The sequence below is a fragment of the Tachyglossus aculeatus genome, chromosome 4, assembly GCF_015852505.1.
Source record: "Tachyglossus aculeatus isolate mTacAcu1 chromosome 4, mTacAcu1.pri, whole genome shotgun sequence".
NCBI classification, from domain to species: domain Eukaryota; kingdom Metazoa; phylum Chordata; class Mammalia; order Monotremata; family Tachyglossidae; genus Tachyglossus; species Tachyglossus aculeatus.
Window position 1 is genome coordinate 127,509,245 of NC_052069.1, and position 27,933 is coordinate 127,537,177.

The following is a 27,933-nucleotide window of genomic DNA, read 5'->3' on the forward strand; positions in this document are numbered from 1 at the left end:
GGGAAATCCCTTAAATACTCTGAGTCTCAATTTTCTTAATCACAACCTGAGGGTGATTCTAATTTGGCCTGCTGATTTTCTCACACAGGGATGGGTTGTCATTCAATGTTATAATAGAAGTAAAACACTCATGCAAAGTTGTCTTTTTTTCTGAGCAACTCAAGGCTTAACTCCTCTGACTGTATAATTATCCTCGCGTGAAGGATAATTTTACTATCACTGTACCAGGAACTTGCTGCCCTCCCTGTTCTTAATTACCGGCACCTTTTAGGTTAGATCCGATGTCTTCCCATGGGACCTAGGCCACAGGTTTGTAGGTAAAATCTAAGCAGTATTAAAATCCACTCAAATTACTGTGTTTAGCGAAGCACAGATGACTGAGCTGGGTGGGAGGGAGGAGATGGTTTCAAGGAAATGAAAGGAAAACAAATGCGGAGCAGATGTTGGATAGCCCGTTTCCATCCTGAGAATAAAACATGCGAACACAGGACCTCCAGATGAGGTTAAAAATCGAGAACTACCAAATCCACTCAACAGACAATCAGACGCTCTTTCGGGGAAAAGTCAGGTGTCGACTGAAATGAATTGAAGCAGGCTGAAATGGAAGTTTCCTTCCTTTTTACAGCCAGAAATGGTCTTCCCGCTGATGTTTAGAGATAATTTTATTCTGGGGATACTTTATGTGGTCAGTCCTAGACAACACACCACTGACCTCCAAATCCCCCAGTGCAGGTGGGACTTTTTATCTAGGAGTGTATAAGTTCATTTATCTCCCAACATTTGTTTCCAAAATCCCTTTCCTATCCGTTTGGAGAGGAAACTGGACAGAGGCCAGGTGCTCTCTCTCTCTCTCTCTCTCTCTCTCTCTCTCTCTATATATATATATATTTTTTTTTTTTTGGGGGGGGGGACGGGGGGCATTTGTTAAGCACTTAAGCACTTACTATGTTCTGGGCACTGTATTAAGCACTGGGACAGATACGAAGTTGTCAGGTTGAACACAGTCGCTGTCCCACTTGGAGCTCACAGTCTTAATTTCTATTTTACGGATGAGGTCACTGAGACCCAGAGAAGTGACTCGCCCAAGGTCACACAGCAAAGTGGCAGAGCCAGGTTTAGAAGCCATGTCCTTATGACTCCCATGCCCATGCTCTATCTGCTAAGTAACACTACTTCTCTCTCTCCTGCACTGCAAAATGCTCTCCTCCTGGAATTCCCAAGATAAAGAGGAGCTGGGGCAAGGGGTTGCAGTGAGGGAAAACTTGCCTTTTTGCTATGCAGAAGCTTAGAGGAGGCTATGGATATTGGCCTAGGAATCAGAGCACCCAAGCTCTAATTCTAGCTCCATCACTTGCTTGCTATGTGATCTTGGGCAAGTCACTTCAACGACTGCTCAGCCACATCCTGTCTTTGGCCTGGAATGTCCTCACTCTTCCTAACCAACAATTACTCTCTCCACCTTCAAAGGCTTTCTAAGGCACATCTCCTCCAAGAGGCCTTCTCCGACTAAGCACTTATTTCCTCTTCTCTCACTCCCTTCTGTATCCCCCTTGTATTTGTATTTGCACCCTTTATTCACCCCTCCCTCAGCCCCAGAGTTTTGCCTTATGCTGTCGAGTCATTTCTTACCCATAAGCGACTCCATGGACACATTTCTCCCAGGACACCCCACTTCCATCTGCAATCATTCTGATAGTGTATCAATAGAATTTTCTTGGTAAAAATACAGAAGTGGTTTACCACTGCCTTCTTCCATGCAGTAAACTTGAGTCTCTGCCCTTGACTCTCTCCCATGTCACTGTTGCCCAGAACAGGTGAGTTTTGACTTGTAGCAGATTGCCTTCCACTCACTAGCCACTGGCCAAGCTTGGATTGGAATGGGAATGCCTCTGCTTGACTCTCCCTCCCATAGCTGAGACTGGTAGAATACTGGAAACTCTCTAGGAGCACTTCTGAGAGGAGTCAGCCTCACAGTACCTCTGTTCATATCTGCAATTTACTCCTCTATATCTTAGCTCTGCGCCCACCCTGCAGTCCTTCCCTATACAATTGCCCCAAATTAAAAATAATGAGGAAAAATAGGAGAATGAATCTCATGGAGCGTGTTACTGTCTCAGATTTCAGAGCTCACCCCATGGAGGCTCTGTTAGACAGTAAGCTCTGGCTCACTGTGGGCAGGAATATGTCTTTATATTTCTATATTGTACTCTCCCAAGTGCTTAATACAGTGCTCTGCACACAGTAAGCACTCAATAAATATGATTGACTGACTGACTGGCTGAAGTGCTCTGAGAATCCAAAAGTTCTGAAGGCAGCAGGGTCTAGATGGAAGACCACAGTTTGGGGATCCAGAAGATCTGGGTTCTAATCCCAGCTCTACTATTGGCCTGCTGTGTGACACTGAGGAAGTCACTTAACCTTTCTGAGCCTCAGTTTCATCATCACAAAATGCGAACGATAATGCCTGCCTCTTTCTACATCACAGATAGTGAATTACATCACGTTAAAGTGTTGGGGAAAAATTTAAGTGCTCTACCAATGGTCTAGTGGATACATGATGGGTCTTGGAGTCCTAGGGACCTAGGTTCTAATCCAGGCTCTGCCACCCCTCTGCAGTGTGACCTTGGGCAAGTCACTTCACTTCTCTGGGCCTCAGTTCCCTCATCTGTAAAATGGGGATGGGGAACATGAACAGATTAGCTTTTACCTATCCCAGTGCTTAGTATAGTGTCTGGTACATAGTAAGTGCTTAACTAATACCATAAAAAGTTCAAGATATCATTAAGGAACCTCTAAAAAAGTCAGTGTAGTCCTGATTATATTCCCGAACATCCCACCACTATTCAGAAGGGCCTTCATTATTATTACAGCTGGAAGGAGCTTGGGAAAATATCCTTGTTGTGAAAGCTCACCTATTTCACACGCCGAAGGCAAGTTAAAATAAATTTGGCAGAGGAGAAAATAGTACAGTTTGACTTTAAGACAGGAAATATCCATCAAAAAAGATGATGTTATTTATCCTTGCTGAGGTGGCTTTTGTAACATCAATAAGTTCCCTATCTGCTCTTTCCCATAGTCTCTCGATGTTTGGAAAAGAATCTCAGAGAAGCACTGTGTCAGCCGATGCCTTTGTTTCTCATCTCCCAGAGTGTGAGGAAACAGAAATGCCTCTTACCAGGACTTGTTTCCCAGGAAGCCTTTAAAGTCATTTAACTTCTCTGTGCCTCAGTTACCTCACCTGTAAAATGGGGATGAAGACAGGGAGCCCTATGGGGGGCAAGAGGCTGTGTCCAACTTGTGTTCTACCCCAGTGCTTAGTACAGTGCCTGGCACACAGTAAGCACTTAAACGTATCTTCAAATGCTATAGAGTCGTTTCTGACTCATAGAGACCTCATGGTCATACCCTCTTCAGACTGTCCCATCTTCTGCCATAAAGTCATTCTGGTAATATGTATCCATAGCAATCATTATTTTCTTAGAGAAGCATCATGGACTGGTGGTAAGACCACAGAATCAGAGGTCAGGAGACCTGTGTTCTAATCCCGGCTCCTCCACTGCTGTGTGTCTTTCGGCAAATTGCTTAATATCTCTGTGCCTCCATTTCCCCATATGTCAAATGGAAGTTAAATACTTATATTCCCTCCTATATGTTATGGTATTCCTTAAACATGTACTGTGTGCCAGACACTGTAGGAAGCACTGAGAACATACTACCTTATCAAGTTGGACACAGTCCATGTCCCACATGGGTCTCACAGTCTTAATCTCCATTTTGCAGATGAGATAAAGAGGCACAGAGAAGTGAAATGAAGTGTCTAAGGTCACACAGCAGGCAAATGGTAGAGCCATGCCAGACTGCTTCTCTTAAGAAAACAAGGAATTTTATCCTCATTCCTGTCAACATCCATCTCCTTTTTCTCTCTTACGAAGTCTGTCAGCTCTGCTAATATCAATCAATCACTCAATGGTATCTATCGAGCACTTACTATGTGCAAAGCATTGTACTAAATGCTTGGGAGAGGACAATACAACAGAAGATGCAGACATGCTCCCCGCTCACAATGAGTTTACAGTCTAGAGATACAGTTTATAGTCAACCAATCAAAGCAATTTATTGAGCACTTAATACATGCAGACCACTGTACTAAGTGCTTGGGAGAGTACTATACAACAGAATTAGCAGATACACTCCCTGCCCAGGTCGAGCATCCAGTCTAGAGGGACAGATTATAGTCAGTCAATCAATCAATCAATGATATTTATTGAACACTTACTATGTACAGAGCACTATACTAAGCACTTGAGAGAGTACAGTACAACAGAACTAGCAGACATGTTCCCTGTCCATAATAAGCTTACAGTCTAGAGCATTTCTTTCAGTTCTGCCATAACACTAATTTTCCACATACGTTTTGGCCTGAACCTTATTTAAATTGCATTTGTTAACCACTTACTATATGTCAAGCACTATTCTAAGCACTGGGGTAGGCAGAAACTAATCAGGTTGGACACAGTCAATGTCTCACCATGTGGCTCATGGGGAGGGAGGAGGAATTAATCCCCATTTTACAGATGAGGTAACTGAGACACAGAAAAGTTAAGTGACTCCATCATCATCATCATCATCACCTAAACCAGATTACAAAATGCCCAAAGTAAGAATCTCTGAGAAAGTTTGATTGATTTCTAAACCCCTGAGGTCAGGAATCACGCCTACTAACTCTAATGTACTTCTACAGGTGCTCAGTGCGGTGCTCTGCACAGAGTAGCCACTCAGTCAAACCTTTTGATTGACAGATGTACAGAATCAAGTGAGGATGATGGGTAACTGATGTAAATCAATCTACCAGCTGGATTTATTGAGAATTTACTATGTGCAGAGCTCTGTACTAAGCTCTTGGAAGAGGAGAATACACCAGAATAAGCAGAAATGTTCCCTGCCCATAATGAGTCAGAAGGAGTCAGAAGGACCTGGATTCTAATCCCGGCTCTATCATTTGTCTGCTGTGTGACCTCGAGCAAGTCATTTCATTTCTCAGTGCCTCGACTCCCTCATCTGTGAAATGGGGATTAAGACCGTAAACCCCACGTGGGACAGGGACTGTGTTCAACCTGACTAGCTTGTATCTGCCCCAGTGCTTAGTACAGAGCCTGGTACATGGCAAGTGCTTAACAAATACCATAAAAATAATAATGATCTCACAGTCCAGAGGACTGCAGAAATTGGAGTGTCCCTTAAGGCAGTGTGTGGTTAATCTGTCACTGCTGAGAAGTTCGATGGCTGAAGCAGTGTAGTGAGATGGGCCATCAGGAGATAAATCATTGGGTAGCATTTAGGGTGAACAGAGGGCATGATCCCTACCCTCAAGGAGCTTACAGTCTTGGAGATTAGTGAGCTTAAACTACAGCTGTCCTGTTGGCACAGCTAAGAGATATGTAAGAAGCAGGAGGTGGTTTTCCAAAATGAAATCAGAATGAAGTGCGTTAAACTTCAGAATTTCCTCCAAAGAAGGGAATGCAAATGCCTTCTCTCATGCTAATGCCCACAGAAAAGGAGAAAGATATGTTAATAATTCATACTGTTCCAAACGTATATCAAACCAAAATCTTAATTACTCCTTTGCAGGAAATCCAGACTTTGGGGAGGGTTTCAGTAATTAAATCATTCAAACCTACTAGCTACATAAACTACTTACTTTCTATGAGGTAGGCAAAACAGTTCCTTGACGTCAGTGTCCATTGCCTGTGCTTTATGTATTGATGTAGATTCACAATATTAGTAATGATAATAATAATAATGATATCTGTTAAGTGCATCCTATGTGCAAAGCACTGTACTAAGCACTGGGGTGGATACAAGTAAACAGAGTTGGACACAGTCATGGGGTTCACAGTCTTAATCCTCATTTTACAGATGAGATACATGAGGCCCAGAGAAGTGAAGTGACTCCCCCTAGGTCACATAGCACACAAGTGTTGGAGCCAGGAATAGAACTCAGGTCCTTCTGACTCCCAGGCTCGTGCTTTATTCATTAGGCCATGCTACAACAGAGAGCTGTGAAAAAGCCTGTAGTCAAAGTACCATTTAGTTTCCGTGACCTCTGGGAATCAAGCTTTTAATAATACTACTAATGATAATAACAGTGGTATTCGTTGAATGCTCACTATGTGCCAAACTCTGTACCTAACTCAGGAATAGATACAAGATAACCATTCATTCAATCATATTTATTGAGCACTTACTGTGTGCAGAGCACTGTACTAAGCGTTTGGGAAGTACACATTGGCAACATATAGAGGCGGTCCCAACACAGCAATGGGATCACAGCCTAGAAGGGGGAGACAGACAACAAAACAAAACAAGTCAGGTTAGACACCATCCCTGCCCTACACAGGGCTCACAGTATAAAGGTTAGGGAGAACTGGTATTTCATCCCCATTTCACTGGTGAGGAAACTGAGGCCCAGAGAAGTTAACTGGCCTGCCCAATGTCATGCAGCAGACAAGTGAGAAGGAGCATGACCTAGTGGAAAAAGCACAGGATTTGGAGTCAGAGGACCTGGGTTCTAATCCCATATTTGCCAAATACTTGCTGAGTGACATTGGGCAAATCACTTCTCTATGCCTTGGGTCTTCTGTTTTCCTTCCTACTTAGACTATAAGCCCCATGCACAACAGCAACTGTGACCAACCTAATTAACCTACCCCAGTGCTTAGAACAGTGTTCAACACATAATAAGTGTTTAACAAATGTCATTAAAACAACAAGAAAAGCAGCAGACTCAGAATTAGAACCCTAGACCTCTGACTCCAGGCCCATGATTTTTCCACTTGGCCATTGTGGACATTTTCCTTGCAACTCAAGAAAGCAGGCCAGGGCTTCTTCCTCTTCCCGCTCCCCTGCTGGGATTAGAACTCAAGTCCTTCTGATGCCAAGGCCTGCGCCAACCCATAAGACATATATGGAGAGGCAGTTTGGAAAGAGCACAGGCCAGGGAATCAGAGAGCCTGGGTTCTAACGTTGGCTTTTCCAATTGCTTACAGTGTGACCTTGGTCAAGTCCTTTGACTTCTTGGTGCCTCAGTTTCCCCAGCTGTAAAATGGTATTTGTTAAGCTCTTTTTATGTGCTAAGCACTAGGCCACACTGCTCTTCTGTCCTATGGTGAACAACAGTGTTAACAAGCTGGAGAGCAAAGCAGCCCAGTTACACTAAAGGGTCAGGAAGACTGTGCCATCTGCCCCACCCAGGATGATTTCCCAATCTCCAGGATCTCCAGATAGGCCCAGGGTCACCCCTTCAACCACAACATGTCCCCCAGCCCAAATCCATCTGTCACTCTTCATGAGGGATAGGAGCTGCTGGACACTGAGGGAACCACAAGACAAGGGAACCACAAGAAGCAGGTGGTCTAGTGGATAGAGAACGGACCTGGGAGTCAGAAGGACTTGGGTTTCAATCCTGACCTCGCCAAATGGCTGCCTGTCAACCTACGAATCAAGCAAAAACTCTCACTCTCGGCTTCAAGGCTCTCCCCTCCTACCTCACCTCCCTTCTCTCCTTCTACTGCCCAGCCCCACACCCTCCACTCCTCTGTCACTAACCTCCTCACTGCACCTCGTTCTCGCCTGTCCCACCGTCGACCCCTGGCCCACATCCTTCTCCTGGCCTGGAATGCCCTCCTTCCACACATCCGCCAAGCTAGCTCTCTTCCTCCCTTCAAAGCCCTACTGAGAGCTCACCTCCTCCAGGAGGCCTTCCCAGACTGAGCCCCCTTTGTCTTCTCCTCCTCCCTATCCCCCAGCCCTACCTCCTTCCCCTCCCCACAGCACTTGTATATATATTTGTACAGATTTATTACTCCATTTATTTTACTTGTACATATTTACTATTCTATTTATTTTGTTAATGATGTGCATATAGCTCTAATTCTTTTTGTTCTGATGATTTTGACACCTGTCCAAATGTTTTGTTTTGTTGTCTGTCTCCCCCTTCTAGACTGTGAGCCCGTTGTTGGGTAAGGACTATCTCTATATAATAATAATAATAATAATAATAATAATAATAATGGCATTTATTAAGCGCTTACTATGTGCAAAGTACTGTTCTAAGCACTGGGGAGGTTACAAGGTGATCAGGTTGTCCCTCAAGGGGCTTAATCCCCATTTTACAGATGAGGTAACTGAGGCATACAGAAGCAAAGTGACTTGCCCAAAGTCACACAGTTTCCAATTGGCGGAGCCGGGGTTTGAACCCATGACTTCTGACTCCAAAGTCCAGGTTCCTTCCACTGAGCCACGCTGCTTCCCCAATGTTGCCGACTTGTACTTCCCAAGCACTTAGTACAGTGCTCTACATACAGTAAGCGCTCAATAAATATGAATGAATGAATGCTACACGACCTTGGGCTCAGGTTCCTCATCTGTAAAATGGAGATTAAGACTGGGAGCCCCATGTGGGATGTTGACTATGTCCACCCTGATTATTGTGTATCTGCTCCAGCGCTTAGTACAGTGCCTGGCACAGAGTAAGTGCTTAACAAATACCATTTTGCAGAATGCTTTTCCATAGGCACTAGGTTGTATTGCCTGTTGTTTTTTTTTTACAGGGGAGATATTAATTGCCTCCATCAGCTGAGACCTTAGGCAAGTCACTGCACTGGGTCTAAGTTACCTCATCTGGAAAATGGGGATAAAGGCTGTGAGCCCCAGGTTAGACATGGATTGGGTCCAACCTGATTAACTTGTATCTCCCCCAGAGCTTAGTACAGTGCCCAGCACATAGTAAGCACTTAACAAATACCATGAAAAAAAAGGCCAGCCACATTGGGCTACAACTACTGCTGAGCATAATTAATAATAATAGTAATAATAATAGTAATGATAATTGCATATGTTAAACACTTACAATTATCACTGGAAGGGCTCTCCGTTCAAAAATCAACTCAGGTTCCATTTCAGTAAGCCAGTCTTCCTCAGCACTTAGAACAGTGCTTGACACATAATAAGTTCTTAACAAATACCATTATTATTATTATTATTATTATCATTATTGTTATTCCTCATCTTCTTCACAGAAAATCCCCAGAGAATCCACCAATGGTATTTCTTGAGTGCTTTCTGTGTGCAGAGCACTGTTCTAAGCACTTGGAAAAGTACACCCCAACAGAGTTGGTAGACACAATGCCTACCCACAAGGAGCTCACAGTCTGTCAGGAGCCCTGTGCCCCTTCAGACTCCCTGAAATACCTTCAACGAAAGACACACGGACACAGAAGATGTAGTTTCTGCCTCTGTTAAGAGGGAATAATAATACCTGTCATCTACCTTCCTCAAAGAAGCACTGTGGAGATGTCTTTAATTAGAGAGTAGGTAGGAGAGGCTTTGGAGAAAGGCATCTTCTAAGATAAGTGATTGTTACAACATGACCCAAAAAGATAATCCCCTGCCAAACTCCCTTTAAAGCACTAGAACAAAGCAGCAAAGCCAAACTGCAGGACAGGAAATGAGAAAAACAGACACAAAGGCACCCTCCTTCAGAATCGGCACAACAGCAAAGAGATTAACCTGAAAATACCACTGCAATTTATTTTGCTTCCTCCTTCCATCCCTCCACTGTTTTCTCAGACAAAAAAAACCACAAAAAAAGTGAAAACCAGTGCTTAAATACTAGTTGGAAATTTTTTAAAAAAATCTTGATCATTAGATTTTGATTTGTCATTCAATCTTCTAGACTGTGAGATTGCTGTTGGGTAGGGACTGTCTCTATGTTGCTAACTTGTACTTCCCAAGCACTTAGTATAGTGCTCTGCACACAGTAAGTGCTCAATAAATACGATTGAATGAATTTGTCATTCTGGTTCAGAATAAGAAAATTACCTCATGCCAAAAAATATTAGCTACTGGATATTGGATTGATTACAGTCCTGCATAGGTATGTATTTGGTCATTATTTCAATTATTGGTTCAAATGTATTTATTGAATGACCACTGTGTGCCTAGTTCTAACTTAGGGACTTACTGTTTCTAGAGTACTGTTGGTAGAAAATGTGCAGAGTTCTAAGGCAAGTACTGATTGCAAAGCATTGCACTGGGAGCCAATTAGTGAATGGCATTTTTTGAATTCTTAATGTGTGCAGAGTACTGTACTAAGCATTTGTACAATACAACAGATTTGGTAGGCCTGCCCACAACAGGCTTACAGTCTAGAGGGGAAGACGGACATTAATATACATAAACAATTTACTTAAGTGCTGTGGGGCTGAGGGAGGGGAGAATACCAATTCCCAAAAGTGCACCAATGCCTCAGAAGGGAAAGGGAGCCAGGGAAAAGTGGGCTTAATCGGGGAAAGCTTCTTGGAGGAGATGGAACTTTAATAAGGTTTTGAAGACCGGAAGAGTAGTGGTCTGGCATATAAGGAAGGGGAGAGAGTTCCAGGACAGAGGGAGGATGTGGAAAAGACTGTTATGAGCAGAAAGCTCATTGTGGGCAGGGAATGTGTCTGTTATATTGTTGTGTTGTATTTTTCCAAGCCTTTAGTAGAGTGCTCTGCACACAGGAAGCACTCAATAAATACAACTGATTGACTGATCGATGAACTACGTGTTTGGACGCCTACAATAAAAGCAGAAGACACTCCCTGGCTTTGAGAATCTTACAATCTAATGGTGGGGGGGCAGGCAGAAATAAATTAAATATTCACCCCATGCTCAGCCCCATAGCATTTCTACACATAGCCTTACACTTTGTCATTTTCCCCGATCATTTATTGTGATGTCTATCTCACCCTCTAGACCGTACGTTTCTTGTGGTCAGTGTTTCTGTTGACTAACTCTATTGTATTGTATGCTCTCAAGTCCTTAGTTTAGTGCTCTGCAGCAGTAGGTGCTCCATAAGTACCACTGACATCCATTTTTTCATCCGGGTTGAAGAGAGATTGACCCGAATATCTTTGTCTTAATATTGATAATGAATCTTTGGCAAATAGATATTCGGTCTGTCAGCTGTCACCCTTCCTGTGAAAGGGACATTTGCTTTTTTAAGACATTATCTGAAGCACAGTTAATTCTCTAGAGAGAGCCACTCCCTTCATACACAAACAATGGAATCCCAGGATTGTCAGCAACCTTTAGCAGACTCTTACATTATAGCCACATTGCCATAATCAGTCCCTTGGAGGGGATCACGTTGAACTTAAGTATTTTTAGCTTTCAAAAATGAATACTGTTTTGGGTCTCGGAAAGGATTTGAATCATTTATTTAAAAAAGTGTACACGATTCCTACAAGCCCATTCCAGTTGTGTGGATATTGTCTTTTCACCTTGCTTTTTCTCACTTCCTTGCCAAAATGTCCACCCCTCTCAATTCAGTGAATATCTGGTACATGCCTTGTGCTGTCAGTGTGTGTGGCATGGCACTGGCATTCAAACTGTAGGGGAGACAGGGTTCCTTCCCCAGAGGGCTTAGGGGACATGTAAGATCCTGTCTTTATGTAATCATTATGTTTGAAATCTCTGTTTTGGATTACTAAGGCAGGAGGATTAGTTGGGAGCCTTGATATCTTTTTCTTGTTGTTGTTAACACAACTGTTGGGGGAATGTAACTAATTTTCCCCCCACCCCTCCGAGAATGGGATCATTGGGTCCTTGCTGGAAGAAGCTCATTGTGGGCAGGGAATGTGTCTGTATTATACTCTACCAAGCACTTAGTACAGTGATCTGCACACAGTAAGCACTCAATAAATATGATTGAATGAATGAATGTTCAAATTTTTTTTAAAGGTATTTGTTGTGTTTACTATATGCCAGGAGCTGTTCTAAGTGCCTGGGTAGATTCAAGCTAATCGAGTTGGATACAATCCATGTCCCACAGGGGGCTAACAGTCTAAATCACCATTTTACATATGGGGTAACTTTTTATGGTATTTGTTCAGTGCTTAATATGTGCCAAGCACTGTACTAACCCCTGGGGAAGATACAAGTTAATCAGGTTGGACACAGTCCACATCCCATATGGGACTCACAGCTTTAATCCCCATTCAGATGATAAGGTAAATCCACATCCCATATGGGACTCACAGCTTTAATCCCCATTCAAACGATAAGGTAACTTCGTTTGGTATTTGTTAAGCACTTACTATGCGGAAGGCACTAAGCACTGGGGTGGATTCAAGCTAATCGGATTAGAATATTTCACATCCTGGAGGCTTGTGCAGGAAAAGCAGTGTGGCCTAGTGGAAAAAGTCCAGGCCTTGGAGTCAGGAACTGGGGTTCTAATCCCAGCTCTGCCAATTGCTAGGGCAAGTCACTTGACCTCTCAGTTTCCCCAACCATAAAATGGAGAATTCAATTCCCATTCTCCCTCCTCCCTAGACAGTGAGCCTCATGTGGGGCAGGGACTGCATTCAAAATGATTGACCTGTGCTTAGAACAGTGTTGGACACACAGTAAGCAAATACCATTAAAAAAAAAAAAACACCTAGATGACAGCATGGCTTTTCCCCAATTACCGATTCCTTCACTGACCAAGAGATAGAAGTGGAGACAGGGTAGGGCCAGAGGAGTTCAGCTCCTTACTCTCTAGACTGTAAACTCATGGTAGGCAGGATTGTTATGTTTTACTCTCCCAAGCGCTTAGTACAGTGTCCTGCACACAGTCGGAGCTCAATAAATTCAGTTGACATTGACTGACTGATTACTGACAATCCCACAGTGGGTGAGGATCAGAGAGAATGAAATTTGCAGCTCCAGAGAGTTGTATCTGTGTCAGGTTTGCACTCACTCATCCTAACATCCCCTCTCAAGGTCACACCTGGAGAGTTTCCAGTACTCTACCAGTCTTGGCTATGGGAGGGAGAGTCAAGCAGAAGTCTAGCCATTCCATTCCTAGCTTGGGCAGTGGCTAGTGAGTGGAAGGCAATCTGCTACAAGTCCAAACTCACCTATGTGGGGGAGCAGTGGCATGGGAGAGAGTCAAGGGCGGAGACTCGAGTTTACTGCATGGAAGGTGGCAATGGTAAACCACTTCTGTATTTTTACTAAGAAAACTTCCCAGAATGATTCCAGATGGAGAGCGGGGCATTCTGGGAGAGATGTGCCCATGATGTCGCTATGGGTAGGAAACGACTCGACTACATAAGACAAGACAAGACATCCTAACATCGAGATATTTGGTAAACAGGGGATTTTAGCATTCCCCCCTTCTTATCGGGTGAAATCTGATGAGGCCCAAGTAATTCATTCATTCATTTATTCAGTCGTATTAATTGAGTACTTACTGTGTGCAGAGTACTGTACTAAGTGTTTGGGAGAGAACAATAGAACATTAAACAGACAGATTTCCTGCCCAAAAAAGAGCTTCAACATCAGCACCAATCCTCAGTGTCTTCTGATCCCACAGAGATTAGGGAACATTTCTGGAAACCAAGAGGTGTTGGATAGTCCCTTGTTAATACTTTTTTTTAATCTCAAGAATCCAACCTAGCCAGTCACGGAACTATCAGATTCATTATGGGCAGGGAATGTGTTTGCTAATTCTGTTGTATTGTACTCTCCCTTAATACAGTGCTCTGCAGATAGTAAGCGCTCAATAAATACTATTGATCGATTGACTGACTATAGCCTGTTTCCCTAGACTGTAATTTTGTTGCAGGCAGGGAACTAACGGCTCTGTTCTTTTGTACTCTCCCAAGCACTTAGTGCAGCGCTCTGCACATAGTAAGTGCCCAGTAAATGCCATGGGTTTATTGACTGATTCAAGCTTCATGACTTCTCACTCCTTCATTCTGAATCATCACCCTCTTCTTCCACTCACTTTTTTCCCTTTAATGGCTGGAAATGTCACTTGATGTCATTGGGGCCAGAGTAATAGTGGTGGTAGTAGTAGTAGCAGTACTAATCCAGTGTCTGTATGGTTCAATGCTCTGAACTAAGCTTTTGGGAAATTATAACAGAAGAACATTATGTATTCCTCACCAGTACTCTAACGGGGAAGACAGTCGTCGATAATGTACATAGAAAGAAAACAGAATAATGGAGTAATTGTTCAGAAACACTAATTGTCTGTGCATAGATAAGTGCTGTGGGGTTGGGTGTGGGGTGAATATCAAATGCCCAGAGATTGAAGAACAATAATAATAATGATGGCATTTATTAAGCGCTTACTATGTGCAAAGCACTGTTCTAAGCACTGGGGAGGTTACAAGTTGATCAGGTTGTCCCACAGGGGGCTCACAGTCTTAATCCCCATTTTACAGATGAGGTAACTGAGGCACAGAGAAGTTAAGTGACCTGCCCAAAGTCACACAGCTGACAATTGGCAGATCTGGGATTTGAACCCATGACCTCTGACTCCAAAGCCCATGCTCTTTCCACTGAGCCACGCTGCTTCTCAGACTGAGGTGGATATGAGGTGAGAATTTATTGGGAAAGATTAGGGAAAGAAAGTTTTTATAAGAAAGCTTTGAATGTAGGAGAGCTGTTGGATTTGGGTAGAGAGGGAGTTTTAAGGCCGGGGGAGCAGTTGTGGGAGAGGGATGGTAGCAGAACAGTTGAGGTCTTTGTGGGCAGGGAATGTGTCTGTTTTAGTGTTGTGTAGTACTCTCCTAAGCGCTTAGTGCAGGGCTCTACACACAGTAAGTGCTCAATGAATACCACTGATTGATTGATTTTAACCATGGTTCAATTACAAGGCTAGCTTGGGAAGAGTGGAGATTAGTGGGTGAAGAAAACTGGTATGTAAGATGGAGAGAAAGGTGAGCCTTGAAGCCAGTCCTGCGGAGAAGCTTGAAGAAAGGAACTTTTTTACCTTTAAAACCTCTTAAAAAGTTATTTTGGTAGGCTGAATCTTCTCCAAATCTTCAAAGCCATTGCTCAGTCCTTGTTCATTCATTCAATCGTGTTTATTGAGTGCTTACTGTGTGCAGAGCACTGTATTAGTGCTCTGAAGCAGCATGGCTCAGTGGAAAGAGCACAGGCTTTGGAGTCAGAGGTCATGGGTTCAAATCCCAGCTCCACTACTTGTCAGCTGTGTGACTTTGGGCAAGTCACTTCACTTCTCTGGGCCTCAGTTCCCTCATCCGTAAAATGGGGATGAAGACTGTGAGCCTCCTGTGGGACAACCTGATCACCTTGTAACCTCCCCTGCACTTAGAACAGTGCTTTGCACATAATAAGCGCTTAATAAATGCCACCATCATTATTATTATTACTACTAAGTGCTTGGGAAGTACAATAATAATAATAATAATAATGTTGGTATTTGTTAAGCCCTTACTATGTGCAAAGCACTGTTCTAAGCGCTGGGGTAGATACAAGGTAATCAGGTTGTCCCACGAGGGGCTCACAGTCTTCATCCCCATTATACAAATGAGGGAACCGAGGCCCAGAGAAATGAAGGTACTTGCCCAAAGTCACACAGCTGACAAGCGGCGGAGCTGGGATTTGAACCCATGACCTCTGACTCCACAGCCCGTGCTCTTTCCACTGAGCCACGCTGCTTAAGTTGGCAACATATACAGACAGTCCCTACCCCCCAGCAACCGGCTGACAGTCCTTGTGTCCCTGAGTTACATAGGGTTCAGGGTGGAGAATTTTCTGAAGAGATCAAAAACACTCCTTTTTTGCTTGCTTTGACACTAGGCTAATTGCCATGTGGAAACCCCCCCCCCCAAGAAACACAGTTCATATGGACCACCAGTGGGCATAGATTGGAACAGGAGGAGCAGTACGTCAAAGCAACATGGCCTATAGATGGACCTGGAACTGGGAGTCAGAAGGACCTGGGTTCTAATTCTGGCTCCACCATTTGTCTGCTGCTGTATTCATTCAATCATTCATTCATTCAATTGTGTTTATTGAGCGCTTACTGTGTGCAAAGCACTATACTAAGCGCTTGGGAAGTACAAGTTGGCACATATAGAGACGGTCCCAACCCAACAACGGGCTCACAGTCTAGAAGGGGGAAACAGACAACAAACAAAACATGTGGACAGGTGTCAAGTCATCAGAATAAATAAAAATAAAGCTAGATGCACATCAGTAACAAAATAAATAGAATAGTAAATATGTACAAGTAAAATACATAGAGTAATAAATCTGTACAAACATATATACAGGTGCTGTGGGGAGGGGAGGGAGGTAGGGCAGGGGGGATGGGGAGAGGGAGAGGAAGGAGGGGGCTTAGTCTGGGAAGGCCTCCTGGAGGAGGTGAGCTCTCAGTAGGGCTTTGAAGGGAGAAAGAGAGCCAGCTTGGCAGATGTGAGGAGGGAGGGCATTCCAGGCCATAGGGAGGACGTGGGCCAGGGGTTGACGGCAGGATAGGCCAGAATGAGGCACAGTGAGGAGGTTAGCGGCAGAGAAGTAGAGGGTGTGGGCTGGGCTGTAGAAGGAACGAAGGGAAGTGAGGTAGGAGGGGGCGAGGTGATGGAGAGCCTTGAAGCCAAGAGTGAGGAGTTTTTGCCTGATGCATAGGTTGACTGGTAGCCACTGGAGATTTTTGAAGAGGGGAGTAACATGCCCAGAGCATTTCTGCACAAAGATGATCCAGGCAGTGGCGTGAAGTGTAGATTGAAGTGGGGAGAGACAGGAGGATGGGAGATCAGAGAGGAGGCTGATGCAGTAATCCAGTAGGGATAGGATGAGAGATTGAACCAGCAGGGTAGCAGTTTGGATGGAGAGGAAGGGGCGGATCTTGGCCTTGCTGTGTGGCCTTGGGAAGTCATTTAACTTTGCTATGCCTCAGTTCTCTCAACTGTAAAATGAGGATTAAGTCTGTGAGTCCCATGTAGGGCAGGAATTGTGTCCAACCTGATTTGTATCTATGCCAACGCTTAATACAGTACCCGGGACATAGCAAGTGTTAACAAATACCATTAAAAAAATTAAATTCCCAGCTGCAATGGCTTGTGGGGAAGAAAAGATGTGGCCATCTTATAACTTCTTGCAATCTATATTCTTCATAGCTCTTGAAAAACATTGCCAGTACCAACCTTCGGCATCAGTTTGTGCACATGGATCTGTCTCCTTTTAGTACGATATTCACCCCACCCTCAGCCCCACAGTACTTATTTCCATATCTGTACTTTATTCATTTATATTAATGTCTGTCTTCCCCTCTAGACTGTAAGCTTATTGTGGTCAGGGAACGTGTCCACCAACTCTGTTGTACTGTACTCTCCCAAGATCTTAATAAAGTTCACTGCACATAGTAAGCACTCAATAAATACCATTGATTGATTGATTTACTTATGGACTGTCCCTCTAAGCTCGTTGTGGGCAGGGAACCCGTTCACCAACTCTGTTGGATTATATTCTCTCAAGCACTTGATACAGTGCTCTATGCACACTAAGCACACAATAAGTAACAGTGAAGTGAAAATAGGAGTCAGTAAATGGACAAAGCAACATTTCCCCTAAGAGGCATGGAATATGTCTGCTAATTCTGTTGTATTGTATTCTCCCAGTGCTTAGAACAGTGCTCAGCACATAGTAAGCACTCAGTAAGTACCATTGATTGATTGATTGGTCACTGCTGTATCAGGAAACTCCGATTGTTGCCTTGGAAACCGGAGTCTACTGTTAGATCAGTGGGGGGGGTCATGAAGATTGCTCAATCAGTAGTATTTATGTACTCTGTTCAGAACTCTGCACTAAATTTTTGGAAGAGGACAATGGAGTATGAAAATGTTCTTCAGTGCTCTTGAGCAAATGTTATTTATTCTTGTTTTAATTATTCTAAAGAATGGTTTAGGTCATCTGCCAATTCATAACCTCCTTCTTCAATTACAGAGGAGATCAATGAAACAATGTATCTGGTCAGGATGTCTAGGAATTTGATTTTGTAACAATTACCATTGTTGGCAGGAAGTTCAAAGAAATATCAAGTTTTAATTTGAGTATCAACAAAGGCCCATTACCCTTTGTTCAAACGTTCTTTGAGAGTTATGGATTGTCAGCAAAAATACAACCCTGTCTTCGGGGGAGAGTTAAGCCCTCCACAACAGGTTTTCTGTTGTGAAAGCTGACCTTTGGAACATTAATTATAACTTCCTTTCTCTTCATTAATCAATCTATGTTTATTGTATCCATGTATCTTCAACTACAAAATAGACTGCCTAAGCCCTTTGCATAAACAAATAAAGTGACAGTCTTGAACCAACGATAAGCAGCGTGGTCTAGTGGAAAGAGCCTAGACCTGGGAGTCAGGGGACATGGGTTCTAAACCCAGCTCTGACATTTGCTGGTTGTGTGACCTGGGACAATTCACTTCATTTCTCTATTGTTCAGTTTCCTCAACTGTAAAATGGTGATTATATACCTGTTCTTTCTTTTTTATTTTATGGCATTTGTTAAACACTGTGTGTCCAACATTGTTCTAAGTGCAGGGGTAGGTATAAATTAATTAAGTTGGACCCAGTTCCTGTCCCACATGGGACTCACAATCTAAGTAGGAGGGAGACCAGGTACCCCCAATTTACAGTTAAGGAAACTGAGGCACAGAGCAGTTGACTGACATCCAAGGTCACAAAGCAAGTATCATAAAGCAAGTATTTGGCAGAGAGGGGATTAGAACCCAGGTCCTTCTGATTCCCCGACCCATGCCCCGACCCACTAGGCTATGCTGCTCTCCTCCTGCTTAGACTTTGAGCCCCATGTGGGACACAGACTAACCAACTTGATTAACTTGTATCTACCCCAGTGCTTAGAAAAGAATCTGACACATAATAAGCATTTAACAAATGTAATAATAACAATAAGATAGTAATAACAATAACAACAATAATAACAACATTAATAATAGTAATAACCCTTTTCCTCTCCTCCTCCCCATCTCCCCACCCTACCTCCTTCCTCTCCCCACAGCACTTTTATAGATATTTGTTCAGATTTTTTACTCTCTTTATTTTACTTGTACATCATTTACTATTCTATTTATTTTGTTAATGATGTGCATATAGCTTAAATTCTATTTGTTCTGACGATTTTGACACCTGTCTACACATTTTGTTTTGTTGTCTGTCTCCCCCTTTTACACTGTGAACCGGTTGTTGGGTAGGGACCATCTCTATATGTTGCCGACCTGTACTTCCCAAGCGTTTAGTACAGTGCTCTGCACACAGTAAGTGCTCAATAAATACGACTGAATGAATGAGTGAATGAATAACGATAATTTCAATTATCATCACAATAATAACAATGTGATTTGTTCAGTGCCTATGGGATGTACAAAATGACATATCAATCTTGAAATCCTGTTACTACGGTAATATTCTTAAAGCAGTTTGGCTTAGCAATAATTGCAGAGGGTTTTAAAATCCATGGCTCTTCCACGTACCATGGTCCGATAGATAGAGCAGAGGCCTGGAAGCCAGAAAGACCTGGGTACTAATCCCGGCTCCTCCACTTGTCGGCTGCATGAACTTAGGCAAGTTACTTATCTTCTCTGGGCCTTAGTTACCTCAACTGTAAAATGGGGATTAAGACTGTGAGCTCCTTTTGGGACAGGGGCTGTGTCCAATCTGATTCGCTTGTATCTACCCCAGCACTTAGTCCAATGCCTGGCACATAATAAGTCCTTAACAAATACCATGGGAAAAAAAATAACTTGCACATGCATAACATGCACAACATGCACTTGGATCTGTGAACCTTTGGACATTTGATATTTGTCCCAACCCCACACCACTTATGTACAAATCTATTCTATTTATTTTATTTTGTTAATAGGTTTTGTTTTGTTCTCTGTCTCCCCCTTCTAGACTGTGAGCCCACTGTTGGGTAGGGACCAACTCTATATGTTGCCAGCTTGTACTTCCCAAGCGCTTAGTACAGTGCTCTACACACAGTAAGTGCTCAATAAATATGATTGATTGATTGATTTTGTACGTATCTTTAAATTATGTATAAATGACTTGTTTATATAAATGTCTGTCTCCCCCTTTACTCCTAAGCTCTCTCCCAAGCACTTAGTACAGTGCTCTGCACATAGCAAACACTCAATAAATACCATTGATTGATAATGTAATTAACCTTTATCATTATCAACAGTAATGCCACCATGCCAATACTTAAGAAAAAATCCAGAAGAAATGAAAAAAAGTTCCAGTCCTCTGAAAACTGACAATCTAAATGGGAAGGAGACCCAAATAGAAACCAACAAATATGCAACATTCAAAAGAATGTGAGAATTGATTCAAATAATAAGCACAAGGAAAGCAAGCAATCAATAATGATCCACTAAATCTGTGTATTGGACTCTCCCAAGGGCTTAGTACAGTGTTCTGCACATAGAGATCAATAAATATTATGGATTGACTGATGAACCTTTGAGAAAGATTATTACATGGCAAGCTCCCGAAGAGCAGGAATCATTTATTTCTCTTTCATGCACTCCCCCAAGCACTTAATACAGCACTTGACACACAATTAACACCCACAGCAGCACTCCACACACAGTATAGTGTGCTGCACTGAGTAGATGTTCAATAAATAATATCAAATGAGCAGATGAAATGCTGAGGTGCCTCAGGGAATCCATCAATCATATTTATTAAGAGCTTACTGCATGCAGAGCACTGCACTAAGTTCTTAGGAGAGTAAACACAACAATATAACTGACATATTTCCCCATGGGGTGATCAGGAAACTATCAATCAAGGATGGCCTCTTGAACAGGGTACTTGTGATAATATTGGGTCACTGAATTTCAGAGATATCAAGTAGGGGTTAAACTCTCTTCTTCCTTAAGACCTCAATAAAATAAGCAATTTCTGTGCTTGAGGAACTATGATTCTGGAGAAATAGGAAGGGCCTAGGATGAAAAGCAGCATGGCCTAGTGACTACAGCCTGGGCCTGGGAGTCAAAAGGACCTAGGTTCTAAACCCAGCTCTCCCGCTGGTCTGCTGGGTGAGCTTGGGCAAATCACTTCACTTCTCTGAACCTCACTGTAAAAAATGGGGATTAAGACTGAGAGCCCCCACATGGAACATGGACTGGGTCCAACCTGATTAGCTTGTCTCTACCCCAGCGCTTTGAACAGTGCCTAGCACATGATAAGCACTTAACAAATACTATTAAGAACAAGAGAAAACAAAGAACTATTAAGGGCTTTATTAGGGTCTAGTTTCTCAGAGGTACAACGGTTCACAGGAAGCATGGTCCGGCTTTGTTTTTTCCTATACTTGTTTAGGTGAACAAACTTCACTTGTGGCTTTATGAGGCAGATGTCTCTAGATGTTGCCAACTTGTACTTCCCAAGTGCTTAGTACAGTGCTCTGCACACAGTAAGCACTCAATAAATACAATTGATTGATTTATTGATTTCAAGTAATCGGGGATAATTTGCAGTGAGTGACATCTCCCCAGCTGACTCATTTCTCACCCGATCTGTGTTTGTTACTTAAAGGGGACACTGTTTTTAGGAGCACTATTTTCCTGTGGGAAAGCATTGAGCTGGATAGCTCTGTTTTTTGTTTTAGTTGCTGTTTTCATAATGGTATTTGTTAAGCCCTTACTATGCACCAGGCACTGTATTAAGCGCAGGAGTAGATACAAGCTAATCAAGTTGGACACAGTCCATGTCCCACATGGGGATCGCAACTTTAACCCCCATTTTACAGATGAGGTAATGGAGGCCCAGAGAAGTGAAGTGACTTTTTTTGTCAAGCACTTATGATATGCCAGTCACTGTACTAAGCACTGGCAAAAATGGAAAATGATCAGGTTGGACACAGTCCCTGTCCACTCAGATTGTGAACCCTGTGTGACAGGAACTTGGACAAGGACAGTTTAGGGGAGAAGGATCAGAAAACCCAACCACTCAGTGATACAACATTTCAGGTACCTTGTCATAATGACCCAAACCCATGTAGAAAAAATCTACTCCTGATTTCCATTCCTTGCCTAAATTTTTTTTAAACATGGTATTTGTTAGGCACTTACTCTGTGCCAGACACTGTACTAAGTGCTGGGATAGATACAAGCTAATCAGGTTGGACTTGGAATTTGAAGATTACTCTCCTTGTGGTGAGGTTACACGCATGCATACAAAAACAAACTCACATTCATATGGCAAATGTCTTCTATATTCAAAAATGATGCTATTGATGACAATATTCGACTCATGTCATGACTCATGACTCATGACTCATGTCATTCGACTCTAAGCCAGTTTGTGAGTGACTGTCATCACTGCCATCTGTATTGATTGAACTCATTCACTCATCCAATTGTATTTATTGAGTTCTGTGTGCAGAGCACTGTAGACAATTCCTGCCCACAATGGGCTCACAGTCTAGAAGAGGGGAGGCAGACATCAAAACAAGTAAACAGGCATCAGTAGCATCATTATAAATAAATAGGATTAGAGATACATAAACATCATTAATAAAAATAAATAGAATTATAATTATAAATATGTACATATACACACAAGTTCTGTGAGGCGGGGACGGGGGTAGAGCAAAGGGAGAGAGTTGGGGAGATGGGGAGGGGTGGGGGAGCAGAGGAAAAGGGAGGAATGTCTACTGTGTGTATGATTGTCTACTGAGAAGATAAATCCTTGATGTGTACAGAGCACATAACTAGGTGTTTGGATATACAATTATATACTAAGAGAAGACATCCCAGTTCCTACTATGAAGTAGCTTACCATCAAATGCAGAACCCAAACAAACACAAAAGAGAACTGTGCAAAAGCAATGTGAATTGAGGCATGTGATTATAAACAAAGGTAAGAAGACAGTGAATCAATGGATTGAATAAATATAAAACCTGCTGCCTTTAACAAGCTCTTCTTTTAAAGTTCTTTCTGATAATGATTGACAGTGATTCTTTCTCTAGACTGTAAGCTTGTTGTGGGCAGGCAATGTGTCCAACTCTGTTGTATTGGACTCTCCCAAGCTTTTAAGTATAGTGGTCCACACGTAATAAGTACTCAATAAATATGACTGATTATATGATTGATGGACAGTACAGACTGTCCCTCTATTCTGCGAGCTCGTTCTGAGCAGGAAATGTGTCTGCTAACTCTATTGTATTGGACTCTCCTAAGTGCTTAGTACTGTGCTCTGCACACCATAAGTGCTCAATAAATACAATTGATTGTCTGAGTGATTGATATTTTGACACATGAATAGAGTGATTATATCCCATTTAAATTTATCACATATATAGGCATTTATAATGTGCTAATACAAAATGTCATTGGGTGAATATGTGCAAGGCAATACCATGAAATAAGTTTCTTTAGCTATATACACAAAAACCTTCATTAGTAGCACTTAGTTACACAGCTATCTACAAATGCAACTACATAGATTGTTTTGAATCACTGTTTTAAACATTTTAAGATTTTTTGGGTCCATTTTTGGAATCTTGGGACCACATTAAACTGTACTGTGATACTTCTAGCACTCTTTCACCAAACATATTATTTTCATGGAACAAATCAAGAGCACTAACCAGCAGAATAGTAGTGCATACATAAGTGTTAAGAGAGAGAAGCAACATGGCCTAGTGGCAAGATCACAGGCTTGGGAGTCAGAGGACATGAGTGCTAATCCTGCTCCTGCCACTTGACTGCTGTGTGACATTGGACAAGTCACTCAACTTCTCTGTGCCTCAGTTACCTCATCTGGAAAATGAGGATTAAGAATGTGAGCCCTTTGTGGGACAACCTGATTAACATGTAACTACCCAGGCATTTATAACCTTGCTTGGCACATAGCAAGCGCTTAACAAATCCCATCATTATTATATATATAATTTTATTTATTATATCTATAATTCTATTTATTTATATTGATGCTATTGATGCCTGTTTATTTCTTTTGATGTCTGCCTCCCCACTTCTAGTCTGTAAGCCCATTGTGGGCAGGGACTGTCTCTATTGGTGAATTGTACTTTCCAAGTGCTTGGTACAGTGATCTGCACACAGTAAGCACTCAATAAATGAATGAATGAATGAATGAATGAATGACTGTAAGATCGTGATGGGCAGGGAACGTATTCACTAATTCTACTAAATTGTACCCTCCCCAATGTTTAGTACAGTGCTCTGTACAGAGTAAGTGTTCAATAAATACCACTGTTTGATTGAAAACTGGTGCAGTCCCTTTCATACATGTGCACATTTAAAGCAGAAAAATTATAGACAAATGTCTTTGTTTTTGGGGGGAGTGGTATTTATTGTCAGGCACATACTAAGCACCTGGGTAGATACAAGATAAATCATTTGGAAACAGTACATATCCCACATGGGGCTCACAGTCTTAGTCCCCATTTTACAGATGAGATAACTGAAGCCCAGAGAAATAAATTGACTTGCCCAAGCTCTCACAGCTGATAAGTGGCAAAAACTCCTCACCAGTGGCTTTAAAGCACTCCACCACCTTGCCCCTTTCTACCTCACCTCACTTCTCTCCTTCTACAAACCAGCCCACACACTTTGCTCCTCGAGTACTAACATTCTCACTGAGCCTCAATCTCGCCAGTCTTGATGCCAACCCCTCGCATATGTCCTGCCTCTGGCCTGCAATGCCCTCCCTCCTCAAACGCAATGGACAATTACTTTCCCCCACTTCAAAGCCTTATTGAGGGCATGTCTCTTCCAAGAGGCCTTCCCAGACTAAGCCTCTCTTTTCCTTTTGTCCCACTCCCTTCTATATCACCCTGACTTCCTCCCTTTGCTCTTCCCCTCTTCCCACCCCACAGCACTTATGTACATATCTGCAATTTAATTTTATTCGTGTTGATGTCTGTCTCCCCTCCTCTACACCATAAGCTCATGTGGGCAGGGAAAGTAATGGTTTATTGTTTCAGCGTATTCTCCCAAGCACTTAGTACAGTGCTCTACACACATGAAGTGCTAAATAAATACTGTTAAATGAATGAATGAATGAAAGTAGTGGGGCAGGAATTAGAACCTGGGCCCTTGTGACTTCAAGGACCATGCTTTATCCACTAGGCCATGCTGCTTCTTGTGTGAGTGACTGCTTTATTAAAAGTCTTTGTCAGGAATTGATTAGTATCTTAGTAGGATCAAATTTCTTTATTGTTTTTTCAGTAATGCCCAAACCTCAGAGTAAGATCAGATTACTGATTCAGGACCAAGTGATTTTTACAGTTGCACTTCCCTTCAGGAGGCACAGATAAAGCAGGAGCATTACAGAAGATAATCCTTTGGATGGAAGGATCTGAGACTGAAATGAAAGAATGAACACTGATTCAGAGGGCATTAGGAGAGTAGCACAGCCTGGAAGCCCAGGGGAAGAGGAGCAGGGTGGCCTATTGGAAAGAGCACAAGCCTGGGAGTTAGAGGACTGGGGTTCTAATCACAGATCTATAATTTGCCAGCTGTGTGAGCTTGGGCAAGTCACTTCAGTTCTCTCTACCTCAGTTTCCTCATCTGTAAAATAGGGGTTTGATCCTATTCCCTCCTATTTAGACTGTGAGCCTCCAGTGACATGGGTAATAATAATAACAATGGTAATGATGATAATCGTATTTGTTAAGTGCTTACTACATATCAAGCACTGTTCTATGCACTGGCGTAGATACAAATCAGTAAGGTTGGACACAGTCCCTGTCCCACATGGGGCTCACAGTTTAAGTAAGAGGGAGAGAACCAGTATTGAATCCACATTTTACAGATGAGGAAACTGAGGCCCAGAGAAATCAAGTGACTTGCCCAAGGTCACAGAGTAGGCAAGTGACAAGAGCTGGGATTAGAAACCAGGCCCTCTGACTCCCAGTCTGGCGATCTGTACACTAGGCCTCTCCGTTTCCCAATCTCATAAATTAGGGTACTCTATCCTACCTGATTATTTTGTATCTTCCCCAAGCTTGACAAAGAGTAAGCCCCTTAGAAATGCCATTATTAATATTAGGAAACAATAGTAAGAGCATCGCAAGGTCCAAGGAGTATAGACAGATACCACTGAGTTGTTCCCGAGAGAAAAAATGGGAATCATTGACCTTTGGAATAATTCAGAGAAAAAGGGTTAGGCTCTCTTTTGTTGTTGTCGTTCCTCAATGCTACGGGAACTTCCAAATTTCTGAGTTTCAGACGAATGGTCAATCAATTAATAAATCAGCCAATATTTATTGAGCACTCACTAGTCTCCCCGCTTCCAACCCCACAGTACTTGTGTACATATTTTAAAATTATATATTGCAAATTACTTCTTTACTCATATTAATGTCTGTCTTCCCCCTCTAGACTGTTAGCTTGTTATGGGCAGGGAGCATGTCTGCTAATTCTGCTGCACTGTACTCTCCCAAGCGCTTAGTCCAGTGCTCTGCTCATAGTAAGCGCTCGATAAATATGATTGACTGATGGATTGATGATTAAATTAATTACCTTTTGTGAATCTCTGAAGCCCTCAGCACCTCAGCCCTGCAGCTTTTAGTAGATATAAGGAAACGCCGATGTGGTCTAAGAGAGGAATTCACTTCACACTTCAACTAGATAAAGCCCTTCCTTCAGCTCTGGAAAAGGGATCCAAACACTCACTTGCTTGAGCCTTTGGAAGGGGATAAATTCTGGGAGGGATTGTTTTGGAAAGTCCTTAAGCAAAAACCCCTTAGCCAGATTGCCTTCAATGAAGATACTATTTAAAGTATTCTGCTACTGATGGAGCAGTGAAATGAAATAGAGGCTGACCATATGGAAAAGCAAAGGTGGAAGTCAGAGCAGATGGAGTTACAAGAATATAACCCCGCTATAGTTTACTCTCCTAAGTGCTTAATACAGTGCACTGCACACATTAAGCACTTAATAAATTCCATTGACTGGTAGAATGATTGAAGAGTACTGAATCTTACGTTTTACCAACTTGCTTCTTCGGAGACAAAGATGTTGCCTTGGAGTGCTTATTAGGTGTAAAACACTGTGCTAAACTCTGGAAAGATATACAATAATTTGATCGGACACGGTCTCCATCCCACATGGTGCTCACTATTTTTGAAAAGCAGCATGGCCTAATGACTAGAGTACAGGCCTGGGAGTCAGAAGGACCTGGGTTCTAATCCCAGCTCTACTCCATGTTTGTTATGTGACCTTGGGCAAGGACTTTTCTTTTCTGGGCCTCAGTTACCTCATCTGTAAAATGGGGATGAAGACTGTCAGGCCTCACATGGGACAGGAAGTGTGTCCAACCTGATTATCTTTTATCTACCCCGATGCCTGGCACATAGTAAGAGCTGAACAAATACCAAAATTATTATTATTATTACTAAGAGGCAGGCCAGGTGGATAGGGAGCTTGAAATTGGAAGTCAGGAAATCTGGTTTCTTATCCCAGTTCTGCCACTGCATGACTTGAGACAAATTACCAAACCTCTCTGATCCTCCATTTCTTCATCTGTGGAATAGGGATAAGATCTCACTCTCTATCTCTCTCTCTCTGTCTCTCTCTCCATCTCTCTAGATTGTAAGCTTGTTGTGGGTACGGAACATGTCTACCAACTCTGTTGTACTGAACAGTGCTTAGTATAGTACTCTGCACACAATAAGCCCTCAAATAAATACCATGATTGGCTGGGAAATAAAATCGGAGTTTGGCAGTAGGGAAACATAGTCTGAGGAGGGAAGAACGAACCCTGGTAGTTTAAACAAGGCTCAGCTGGCTTACTAGAACCTGCCCTGGTTGCCACATGAGGCTGTTGTGACCAAATTCTAGACAAATGACCCTCAGAACATTCACTGCTGACCCAGACACTGGAATTTCAGATCTCACTCAATGCTAATTTTCACAGGGACAGAAAAATCCAGGAGCAGAACTCTTCCTCAGCACCTTCCTTCTCCCATAATCCCTCTAAACTGGAAGCTCATTGTGGGCAGGGAACGTGTCTACTAACTCTGTTGCATTGTGCTCTCCTAAGTGCTCAGTTCAGGTGCTTTGGACATAGTAAGCACTCAGTAAATACCAATGA

The 27,933-nt window shown here is 42.6% G+C and overlaps 2 non-coding genes across 2 annotated transcripts; one reads left to right on the forward strand and one right to left on the reverse strand.

Annotated features, from left to right (window-relative positions):
• Window positions 1-1,824: 1,824 nt before the first annotated feature.
• On the reverse strand, window positions 1,825-1,962 carry LOC119928002. Its single transcript, XR_005450964.1, has one exon. It is a non-coding gene; the product is annotated as a small nucleolar RNA SNORA7 (small nucleolar RNA).
• Window positions 1,963-12,793: 10,831 nt separating this feature from the next.
• Window positions 12,794-12,931, forward strand: LOC119927611. The gene has a single exon (XR_005450598.1). It is a non-coding gene; the product is annotated as a small nucleolar RNA SNORA7 (small nucleolar RNA).
• The last annotated feature ends 15,002 nt before the right edge of the window (window positions 12,932-27,933 follow it).